The 12,016-nt window shown below is 41.3% G+C and overlaps 1 long non-coding RNA gene across 5 annotated transcripts in view; it reads right to left on the bottom strand.

Annotated features, from left to right (window-relative positions):
- The window catches only part of LOC132459552 (uncharacterized), a 62,529-nt gene extending 51,868 nt beyond the window's left edge, over positions 1 to 10,661 (bottom strand). For all 5 annotated transcript variants that reach the window (XR_009526258.1, XR_009526260.1, XR_009526262.1 and 2 more), the window contains exon 1: positions 10,022 to 10,661. This is a non-coding gene — a long non-coding RNA (uncharacterized LOC132459552). The remainder of the gene's footprint in view (positions 1 to 10,021) is intronic.
- Between the last annotated feature and the right edge of the window lie 1,355 nt (positions 10,662 to 12,016).

Here is a 12,016-nt window from a genome sequence, read left to right as displayed (position 1 = left end):
CAATATTTGTTTGGCAGAAAAATGTACTCCATTGGGACATATTGTTACATTTAAAAGAGTGTTCACTTTTATCTGTTAATTACTGTGTAGACATTTTACACATTGCCAACTAACGGGTGTGGAGCAATACAATGTTAAAACCCATGCATCTGGAGTGGCAGCTCTTGGCCTTTCTTGGATACATGGAGAGAGCATATTATGATGTCATTCCTTTAATCAAAGCAAGGAGACACATCACAACTAGGCCCCTAGTGACTCAGCTAAGCTACACATTTCCTAATAAACTATTGTTTCATGCTCCACTACCCAACACGCCAACCAACTCCCTAATTAAACATCTATCAGGCATTGCAGAAGGATTGGAAAAATCCAATGCATGCACTGCTACTAGAACAGACACGCACTGTGATTGAACAGATTCTAGAGTAGCCTACTACCAATGTTAATTTAAGAGAGGGTTGTTGTCGCGGGTTGGGTGAGTGTTTGGCAGATTGTATTGTTAATTAGCTTGTATTAGATATTTAGCTGAAATTTGGCACGGCTGATCACTTGTCTGTGTTGGTGGGAGGGGGATGTATCATCAGCATGCCTCGCATCGAAAGTCATCGCTGATAGTATGCTGTTAGTAACCTCTCTGAAAGGCACTATGTTTGTTGTCTGTATGTATTGTTTTCCATATTGTTTTAAATTAACATTTAATTCCAAAGCAGTATCAAAATGGGCAGGCATTTCATGAAATCTTTACCACTTTACTTCACTTTAACACATCCTGTGAGTGTATCGCAATGGCGTGTGAATAAGGGCACTGTTCAGTACTTGCAGTACAGGCATGGATGTGGGAATGCATTTTCCAGATTCAACGGAAACATGATCTCATGTACAGGTCAGGACACAGCAGAGGGATGGGGTTAGGGTCATCTTTCTCAATAATGCCAAGACTGCCAAGACCCCCTCATCTCATCGTTATTATTGAGTATTTCGCAAAAAGCAGCCTTTCCACCCACACTAGAACCATCCCCAACACACACACACACACAAAACACAAGGACACACATACAAACATACACATTACAGACATATCACACAGAGATGAAATCCATCCAAAGCTCTTGATGCCAAATGTTGCTTCTTTCAGCTTCTTTCCCCTTCAGCTTCCTTCATCTCATCCTGTGTCCCTCTTCCATCCGCTGTCTGCCTTGCTCTCTTCCTTTACTCTCCCTCACTCGCTCTCTGACTTCACTTGCTTCATCCCTCCCTCTTTTTTACCTCTCCCTCCCTCGCTCTTATTTCACTTGTTTCATCCGTCTCTTTCCCCCCCTCACTTGCTTTCCCTTGCTCTCTTTCTTCATTCTCTCCCTCCCCAACACTCACCTTTATGTTCTCCCTCTCTCTCACTCTCTCTCTCTCTCTCTCTTCTCTCCCTTCCTAGCTCTCTGCTCCCTTTCTCACTCACTCTCCATCCCCATCCCTCTCTCCCTTCCTTCCTTGCTCTCTGTGGACCTGCCATAGACGAGGCCTCCTGCTGGGCTTGTGCAGCTGGCTTTCCCCGCCAACTGCAGCCCACACATCCTTCCACTGCCGCCCTGCCCTCCCTCCCTCCCTCCCTCTCACCCACCCACCATCCCCTCCCGACCGCCGCCTGCAGGCTATGCAGCACAATCAAGCGCTTCACATCCAGCAGCTAGTGGGGACGCCAGGCGCTGTGTGTCTTTCTTCTGCCTCTTTGGTGGCTGGATATCATGTTGGTGTACACACACACGCAGAGACACTATCTATTCATCATTCCAATCACGCACAGACACACACACATGCACACACACACACACACACACACGTCAAGCCACAACATTTGCCGACACGGTGGTGTTTATTTTTTCAATTTTGACCACAAGTTCCCAGGAAGCACCTCAGCCCCGCAGGGTCTCGGAGATGTTCTTGTGCTTCTGTCACAGGCTCGCTCGCTGGAGAGGCACCGGAGCGAGGGAGACACAGCGACATTAGTAGAGGAACTCACCTCAATTTCCCTCCCAGGAATAACAAAGTGTTTTAATATCTTCACTTGGTAAATGCAATGTTCTTATGTTTTGGGGAAATGTTTCTGTTGGAATACATAGCACTGAGAATCAAGTGTTCTTGTAGAATCTCAGCAGGTGATGTACTGATAGATCACCTGTACCTGGCACAATCATTAAATTAGGGTAGGGGAAAGGCCTTGCAAACTTCATCTTATCAAGCATTATATCGTCCAATCAAGCGTCTTAAAACACAAATTAACAGGGGAAATACCTTTGGCAGGATGGAGAATAGTCAAATGGTTGTGGGGTTGTGGAGTGTTCACGTGTAGTATATATACTAAAACAATTATTCACCTCAGGCTCCGTGAATAATGTTAAATATATAGCCAATAAGTGCCATTGGATAAAAGTGTCTGCTTAATGAATACATAGTAAATAATAGTTAATACCTCCAATGTGTTTAGTCTTGGATCTAGGTTAATGGGGCATATGTAACATGTATGCTGTTGTTGTACTAGAAGGAGCCTGATGCAGACTGCAGCAGTTCCCAAGCCTTAACAGCAGCTTTGCTCTGCAGCAGCCCTGCATTGATCTTATTACAAATGGCACTCCGGACAACCCCAAGATTTTGACTTCCAGAGGGTTGCCAAGGATACATCGTACACAGGAACGACGAGATGGGGAAAGGTTGCGTACTGACGACAGGGAGGGATAGACGTCATCAATAACTCACTGTCTAAAACCATCCATAAGTTCTCCATTAGGCTGTCAAAGATTAGATTTCAGACCCACTATACTGACCTGCAAAACGAAACCTGAATGTATACACACAGATGGTGCTGTATGTTCGTCCCTCACAAGCTATGTGGAGGAATATTCTGCACAAAGCTCCCCCAGAACATTTCAGTCCCAGCTGGTCAGGACCTCTCTCAGCCACTCGGCACAGAGAGGACCATTGCTGCCTGGGCCGTGAACATCTAGACCTCTTCTTACACATTTTCAGGGTCCGGAATTGATGAATGCGTTGGCATGTCGTCCTGCCACATTCACAAACCTGACAGCATCCCTTTGTATTGGTCGCCAAGTCTTAAGTAGCAGGAGAAAGGACATTTTGAACTTGCCTCTATTAGATCTCAGCGAGGCAGCAGCGTTTCACCTCTCTATGTGAATCGGCCGCTGAACCAACTAACAACTATATCAACTCCTCATCGTTGGACATAATTCATTGATTACAAGGATTTATTTTGGATGGGGGGGGGGGGGGGGGTCAACATAATCTGAAACAGTTGAAATTACTTATCACATAACCATAATTGCAGTCATGGGCATCTGTTTGAAGACTCTTAAAGCAGAAAAAACCCTGCAGCAGCAAGTAGTGAGAAAGCAATGAGAAATAGGCTAACATTATAAATCCTTTGTAATCAAGAACTTTCTGATTGGTTCTCCAAATACAGCCCGGGCATCCATTTTGTTCTTAAACCTCGTAGGGACAATTGATCTCCTAGCGATACCATACGCTTTCTCCAACACAACAGGAGCTCTGCCATCTCAGAATAACGACAGGGAGATTGAATCACAAATTATGCAAGGGAAGATAATAGCCTATGTTTGATGAGTGGTCCATGGAAGAGGATCCATATTGCCACATATAGACTACTTCTTTAAAGACTAGTTGTGTATGTCTATTTCGTGTATGTCTAATTGGCCGGATGTGATGTATAGTGAACTGTATCATTTGTCATTAATGTGATTCAGCATCTTGCTCAAAGATGTCTAGAGGTAGACTGTGGACATTAGGATGCAAACCCCAAACCTTCAGGCGGGAATCCAATAACCAAACAACTAGAATATCCTGTACCCTATTCATGTGTGAGTCTCTTTAGGGGGAGTGGATTTGTTATGCACAAGTACAGAAAGAATTGCAGTAGCTATTGCATTAGATGTACTGTAGCTCACACACATCCATTACGCGAAACAGAATCCAATACAATCAAAAATACATTTCCTATTCCTTCCCAGGAAGTGTAGACTGACTGTATATTCAATACTGAATACATTCATTCATCAGCATAATATTATTATTATATTTATTTATTTCTTGAATGTGAGGGAGACTTCGGGTCGAGGAGAGAAAACAGGCTCAATGTATCTTATTATTATTATTATTACCCCCCCACAATAACAACTCCCCACAAAAAGGGTTAGCAAAACTAACCAGAACTAAAATATTACAAATTAAATTAACAAACCAGAACATAAAACAAACAGCTGCAACAGCAGAATGCTCTTTGTATAGGGAACCTCTGCATATGATGCTGAAAGACGTTGCAAAGCATCAGAAGCCACATGGAGCAATGACAATGGTCCACTAACCGATGCAAATGGCACTGTGTGAACTCTTTTGCAGTCCCCAGGTGGAAAGAGCTACCCAGCTCCAGACGATCAGCAGAGTCCATCTTCAAATAACACATGTAGCCCGTCTCTACCGGAACAACATCAACCCACTTGGGTACTTTTTATGTGATACTACTGACTTTTTTTACATTACAATAAATGTGTATTATAATGTATTATAGTACTGTAGCATTTGGAACGCATCTTAATTTGTTTGTTGTGTTGCACTAACTTCTATGAACTTCACAAATAATTCTAATTAAAAATAACCTGCAGACTATTATTTCTTTATTTCAATAGCCCAGTTTGTTTTTCAGCAACTTGGCTGTGTAGCACAAACGTTGTTGTTGCTTCAATATTGATTTGATTGTCCTCAGCCTCACCTGTGGGTCGCCTTGAATAAAGTGTCTGCTCCACTAAATGACTCAATGGAAATGGAATAAACACAACAAGAATAGTACTGACATAGAACCAATGATGCTTTCTGCAATTAGGGAAAGTATAGGTTCAAGCTGCCGTGCCCTATGTCGGGTCATTGTTCCTGTGTTTCCTCGGCCGCAGTCCAAGTGATTACAATTAAGCAGCTCTTATCTCTGGCCAAATCAAGGCTCTGCCTGCTAGGGTTAATCCTCTTGTTCTGGGGGGAGTGTTGTGACACAGGAGATAAACAGGCAGAAATATAGATATCCACCTACCCGCGGAGCTCTGGTCCAGTGCTGCATGCCCAAAAGCAATCCCAGACCACACGACCATACACTTGCCCTGTCTGTTTCAAAACAGTTGACACTACACACACTACAAGCATGTGAATGCAATGGGAAGACAAAGGATGTGTGGGGCTATTTTGATCCACTATCCGTGGGGTCATAGGGAAACTATTAATATTTCACTAATCTCTTGAAATGATGACCGACAGTGAAGGTTGTCATATGATTGGTTCAGCTTGGGGTCAGTAGTATAGTCGAAATATATATATTATTTTTTGAAATAAAAGGTTGTTGCGGTAAGTTATGAATGATATCAAATTGAGTGCAAGTCAACTGAATGCAGTCTCTCCAATGGCCCTGTCTCCAGAGGGAACGTTTGGAAAGGGTTGAGTTTGGGGGACTTATAGAGGGATTCACTCTAGAAGCTGTATGTTAATGCTGACCCTGGCATCATGACAGGAGCAGAGAAGGAAGGAGGCCGGCCAAGAAGGGGCTGTTTATCTGCCGAGTCAACATGTTATGGGACCGCAGGCCAGCACCTACAATCTAATAACAATCCTACCCGGGTTCCCAAAACAGATTGGCTTAGGGAAATGATTTCACCACTATCCGATTCAAAACTAATTTTGACACGGGGGACAAGTTGCAGAGCATCACAGAGGCAAACTGCTTTGTCCGTACGGGTGGCCTAGGGAATGATTTTGTATTTTATTTTATTGTTGATTTGATTTTATAATAATTAATACCAACTGGATAGATAATTGGTTTCCATACTCCATCAGAAAGGTGACAAAAGCCAGTGCCTGATAAAGAGTGGTCTAAAGACTTTTTCTGTATTCACTATGTTTGCCGGCAACAATGTTTGCCGGCAACAATGACCACCAACCTTTCCCAAAATTAGACAAATGTTATATTTAAGGTTAACCACCTGTAAGCCTGCTCCTGCTCCCCCAGACAAAGACCCGAGTTAGGCAGCTATTTCCTCTGCAGAAGGGCTGACGAAGAACAGATGCCAGCTCACCAGCACTATGCCAAGGCAGGGCCTAGTGGGGGTTGGAGGAGCATATCAATAGAGTCAGGGTTGGGTGTAAGTGAGACCGGGGAAGGATTTGCAGGTGCCAGCCCCACAAAGAGCCATTCACCCTAGGTCCAGCTTTGCCTGGTGATAGTCTGTATTTCACTAATCTCGGATCCAGAAGTTTGACAATGCTATAGCCAAACTTCTTGGGGGGAGACTGCACAACGCCTGTGCCGGAAACCAGCAAGGTTTCCTTTTTTGTTATGGAGATGTTCATCAGAGAGACGCTTATTGGAAAGTGGAAGGATGGAGTATTCATGAGACGATTTTAACAAATGTATTTATACAGTGGCAACTCTACTAACCAAGTTTGATTTTAAACCTTCATTGACACATGGCCTAAGGATGTTAGTGCCCGACAAGACGTTTCTCCTTGTCTTCCCACAGGCTATGGATAAAGTGTGTGCACTTTGGAGGCCACATCTTTAATTAGACCTCCAATACGATCAGGACTGGCAGCACTACGGCGATAGCACTGTAGAATGGTCTTGGAATCGATGCACACCGTCTTAGCATCGTCACTTATGCCAACAGGTCCTGTTAAATCTTGTGTGACTGTGAGTGTAGCCTGGTTTTATGCCCAAGTTTTTGCCTAGTCGTAATTTGTCTCGTGCTACGAACGTCTGTAGATCGCCGCCCCTAGCAACATGATTGGTCAAACCAATTTGAAGCCAAAGAAATGTAAGTGCAACATTCACACAGATTTGAGCTTGCCTGCCACCAGGCATGATATATTAACCCTAAATTTTGATTTGTGAGACTAACCAATGTTTCAGGTTTCTGACATTTGGCTGTATTTAAAGTACAAAGACTTGCATTATATTATATGTAATTCAGGCTATACGTATCATTTAGGGAATGCCAGGTATTATTGGGTAGTCTGTCACTCTATAAATAACACTGTGTTGAAGAACTAAATACTATATTTCAATGCAACAATGGTGTCACAAATGTTCTAATTCAATCACCTCGTGAAACTCAAAATTGCATGGTATGTTGTGAATTAACAATTAACTAGAATTTCCAACATCACTTTTGTCCCTTTTCTGTATATGGAATGAGGAACAGTCATAAAACCAGCCATCTGTGTAATATAGTCTATTGTGCCAATCACACACACCCCAGATCACTCAAGCAATAGGCTATCACTTTCTTCTAACAACTCACTAATTATTTTCTACCTCACAGGCCTCTAACACAAGTCTTTCACAGTAAGGGTCCCCCTACATTCTACGAGTGACTCAATGCACTCATTGTTTCAATTCAACATGTATAGCACAGGGAAAGACTATATAAAGAAAGATCTGGCATAACTCATTCAACACAATATAGAATTGGCTGTAGCTTGACAGTTTGGAGCTTGCAAGCCTGTTTTACTGTGATTGCTGCAGTGACAGTGAAGAGATGATACGGACAGCGGGTCTCTATCCGCCAGAGGTAAGAGTGGATATAAACGTTGAAGAGGATGTATGGGGGAAAGAGGTGGGAGGAGGATGCAAGAGTATATTTTGTGAGATGGGGAGAGGATAGATAACCCCCCCCCCCACCCAACCTCCTGCTCCCAAATACACACTTTTTGAAAGAATTTTTGATAAATGGGTGCAGGAAAGTCTAGTTGCTAGGGTCTTTCCCTCCCTGTCAATGTGAACTAGGTTCGATCCCCAATACGTTCTGTAATGAGCACGCTGCCTAACCCCCACCTGATCCTTAATCACTACTTAATTCAATGTAAGTCGCTTTGGACAAAAGCATCTATTCTGCGCTAACAACTAATAACTGTAATAGTATGCAGAATAGTATGCAGAACATCTTATCTTAGTAATAGTGGTAGTAGTGTATAAAGAGATGGGAGTGCCCTTCATATGCTCCCACAATATTCTTCGCTAAATATTTAGCTTATCTCATTGAAATTCCATCATTAATTCATAATACTGGTGGTTAAAATTGAGAGAATGTGCTATATTGGTAATGACATATGAATGCTGTACTTACTTATCACCGGCCACTGGTAAGCACACTACTCGATTAATTCTCACATTGTTCTCCTTTAAACTTCTTAATTACATTGATAAAATGAATGGATGGGTGCTCATTCAGATAAGCTACTTTTATGCTTCAGCATACCATTCCTCTAGATTTGGATCTCCCCCCTTTGTTTAAGAAAAGGCCCAGCCTGAATCCAGTTGGATTTACACTGAAATGTCATTCGTCTTAATCCCCGGCTTGTAACTTGAGCGTATTTAGGTCATGAGAACTTGTTCTACATGGCATGGGTGGCACTCTGTTCCTCTGAGAATGTCCAGCATTTCTCCGGTGGGTTCGTTTGCAAGAGAGTTTCTTGAATCTCCATGGAGGAAGGCGTTGCTTTTTCCAGATACATTGTGGCTGTCAACAAGATTTTGGTAACAGTATTCATGACTAGACAACATGTCCCTTCATCATAAACATAGTGATGGTCACAGGGATCTTGCAGGTATGGACATACACTTGGGATATAATAATCTGGCAGCACCAACATAACAAGGGTTGATTGTCTGCACACTGCTTTACCTGTTGTTTGTTTGTTGTTTTTTATTTATTTTTCCTTTATCTGTATCAAATACTGCACGGGGTGAGTTGTAGTTTTTTAAGAGCCATGCATCACTCCAAACAGGGAAGCATTGGGCCTTTCCTCTCCTCCTTCTGTACAAAAAAGTGACGTTTTATTTTGCCAAAATCATTGCTCTCTAGTGAAACAGTTTTATTTTGACCAAATCATTGCTGTTGTGAAGCAGTTTGGCTTATGATATGAATATGATTTATTAGTTACATTCATATCTGGTGACATTTAGGCGATTTGCAGAGTACCCTCTGCAATAGGCAAGTTGCCTTCCAATTGCTATCCAACCAAAGGGTTGCAACAGAGGAGAATTGTAATTTCTCTATACTCACTATGCACTGATGAAAAATCTTTGGAAGATTACCTGTGCACAATCTTAACAACCATGCAACCGTGTGTGCAGACACACACACACACACACACACACACACACACACACACACACACACACACACACACACACACACACACACACACACACACACACACACACACACACACTATGTCGACTGAACTTCTTAAAAGTCATTCCACAACCTTTTCACAGAAATACTATGCAGAATATGCTGCAGGACAAAACCCGAGTGAAATCCAGGGCAATAGAACGATTAAAAAAAAGAATAATAATGACATCTCATAATGGCACGAAAATCCCTTTAGTATAAATTACCATCTGGATAAAAACGTCGGCCTCTCGTGAATAAAACTAGGAAATGATGGACCTCGTAATTCTTATTCACGTCTGGCTTTAAAGCACGCCTTATAGAAAAAAAACCGCTGAATTAGACAGATGAACCAGAAAGTACAAGATTTTTAAAGGTACATTGGGTGCTCAACATCCAGGCAAACCGTGAAACAAATATCAAAGAGTACACTAGGTATAATTGAAATAAAAATCACAGGGTTCTCCTCCTTCGTAAACAGGCTCCCACATGATGAGTTAAACAATAGCGTAGTAAGCTCAACTGATTGACAGCTCGTCGGTCCTCAGGCTCGCCTCCCTCAAGGTATATTTTCATTTTAAGCAATTTTGAGGTAACATACAAAATAATGTACATTGTCGTGCAACCACTTGAATTTAAACGATATGGCAGTTAAAACCCTGCGCACACACGCAATAGCCTACGACCTGCAACTTGCAGGTCGCAAGATAATAAGAATGTTTCGTGCAATTGTATATTCGTCGAGATTTTCCCAATACAATATATATATATTTAAATATACATACCTCAATGCATCCCTTTCATGGTGCACGTCGCTTTCCTCGTTGTAATCAGACAGGCAGGTGGACAGCGATACGCTGAACGCGGTGCAGGCAAGTTGGCTTAACGTTACTGTAAGCGACTATTACAACCTTCAAGATCTGCTCGGCTATTTGCTTCTACTGGCTCCTTATCAATAGCGTTTCTCAGTGTCAAAACATCTGAATAAAAGTTACTCACTTCACTTATTTCCAACTGCAAGATTGTGTAGCCCGGTATTGGAAGGCTACTATTCATCACCTCTTCCCAAGACAGTGGTTGATGCGACGCTGACGAGTAAATATGCCCGCCCCATCACCCATCTCTGAGTTTGAAAGAGAGAATAACTATTGGTGACGTTAGGCCTATGATAGAAATGTTTTATCATTGATTATGTGTTGATTATTGGATATGTTGGTTTCTATTCCTATGGATGACTTCTGTAGCCTAATGAAAATAGTCAATGCATAATACGAGGAGATATGATATAAATATAATTTTGTAAATGACTCTTATATAAATGGTAAATGATTTTTATATAAATGGCAGTTTGTGTGAAGTGGATATAACCGCTTATTTAAACATGCACGTTTCAGAAACTCGACCATCTCAACAATGCAATGACAGGCTAGCAGATATTAAATGTATACATCCGGCTGTTTTTTTCAAAGTAAAGTGCGTCATCACGGAAATTAATTGCATTTTCACAATAAAGCAACCAGGCACTAATAGAGGCTAATTTAAACGTTTTCTAAGATAATGGAAAGGATATTATGTAGACAGAGCGGCCATGAAAACGACCACACCATTTTAGCATGAAACAAAAAAATGCTAACCAAAAGTGCATTTGGTTAGCATTAAACATTCAATTAGACTTTACGTTACAGTCGGTGACTGAGTAGTCTTTAGGCCTACTATCAGTCTGAATTGGGCAGGCGGGTCAGGATTTTTAGGTAGTCTAACAATACAAACTTCCATATTTAAAGAGTCAAGACTCTCAACTCTGTCTACCGAGGGGAACTGGGAATCTGTCAGCATCATTCATCATTATTATCAGTGTAGTGGTTACGGTTTGCAGCCAGAGGTGGTGTATTTCTTCCCTTATATTCACATCCTAATTTATAGGCCCATTGAGAAAGATGCCTACCCCCTACCTGCTTATTAATGAGATGAGTCTATATTCCTTCTCATTCGATTTGGATGAAAGTGTCTGTTAAATAATATTTTCTTGAGCTGCAGACTTTTTTAAGAAATTTCCCCCGGGATTAATGAAGTTATCTGAGTCTGAATAATCTTCATCCAAGACAACTGATTATGTAAACATGAAAATTATTAAATGACTTTGGCTTTATCTGTTTAATGCAATATCAGCTTCTGCCAGCAGATGCCAGTGCGGAGAAAAAGGATTCACACTTTAATTAATTGGAGCATCATAATCATCAGTATCTTATCTTTGCCTACTTGTTCTACTCATTAATCCGATTAGATGGTTGTAAAAAAAAAAACTTTCTCATCAATATTTTCCACGCAGGTTTGACCAAGTGATTTTATTCGTTGGATATTATTATTCAGAGATAATTTTACAATAATATAAAAAAATAAAAGATAATTGAAAACAATTATATCATTACAATAGGTATCCACAGATTCTCTGTGAATACCTAATGCATATTGTTCAGTCAATATAGTATTATAGCTTGTTATTATTTCAAAATAGTTTTGCTTAGTTCATCATTTGCTTACATTATGTTTTTATTCTTTATCATTGCTAAATAAACACACTGTATGGGAGCAATACATCCTTCAACTCTTTTTCTTTCCGCTATTTCCGAATGGCCATGGCCTTCTTGCAGTTATAATTTTGTATAAAGGGGGCGTTTGCACCCTTTGCTTAGTTACTGCATGTGTATTTATCTAGTTTTTACCTTTTGAGTCTGACCAGCGAAAGGTCTCGATGACAAATGTTGGGAACCACTGGACTA

The sequence above is a fragment of the Gadus macrocephalus genome, chromosome 6 (assembly GCF_031168955.1).
Source record: "Gadus macrocephalus chromosome 6, ASM3116895v1".
NCBI classification, from domain to species: domain Eukaryota; kingdom Metazoa; phylum Chordata; class Actinopteri; order Gadiformes; family Gadidae; genus Gadus; species Gadus macrocephalus.
This window is presented reverse-complemented; position numbering and strand designations above follow the sequence as displayed.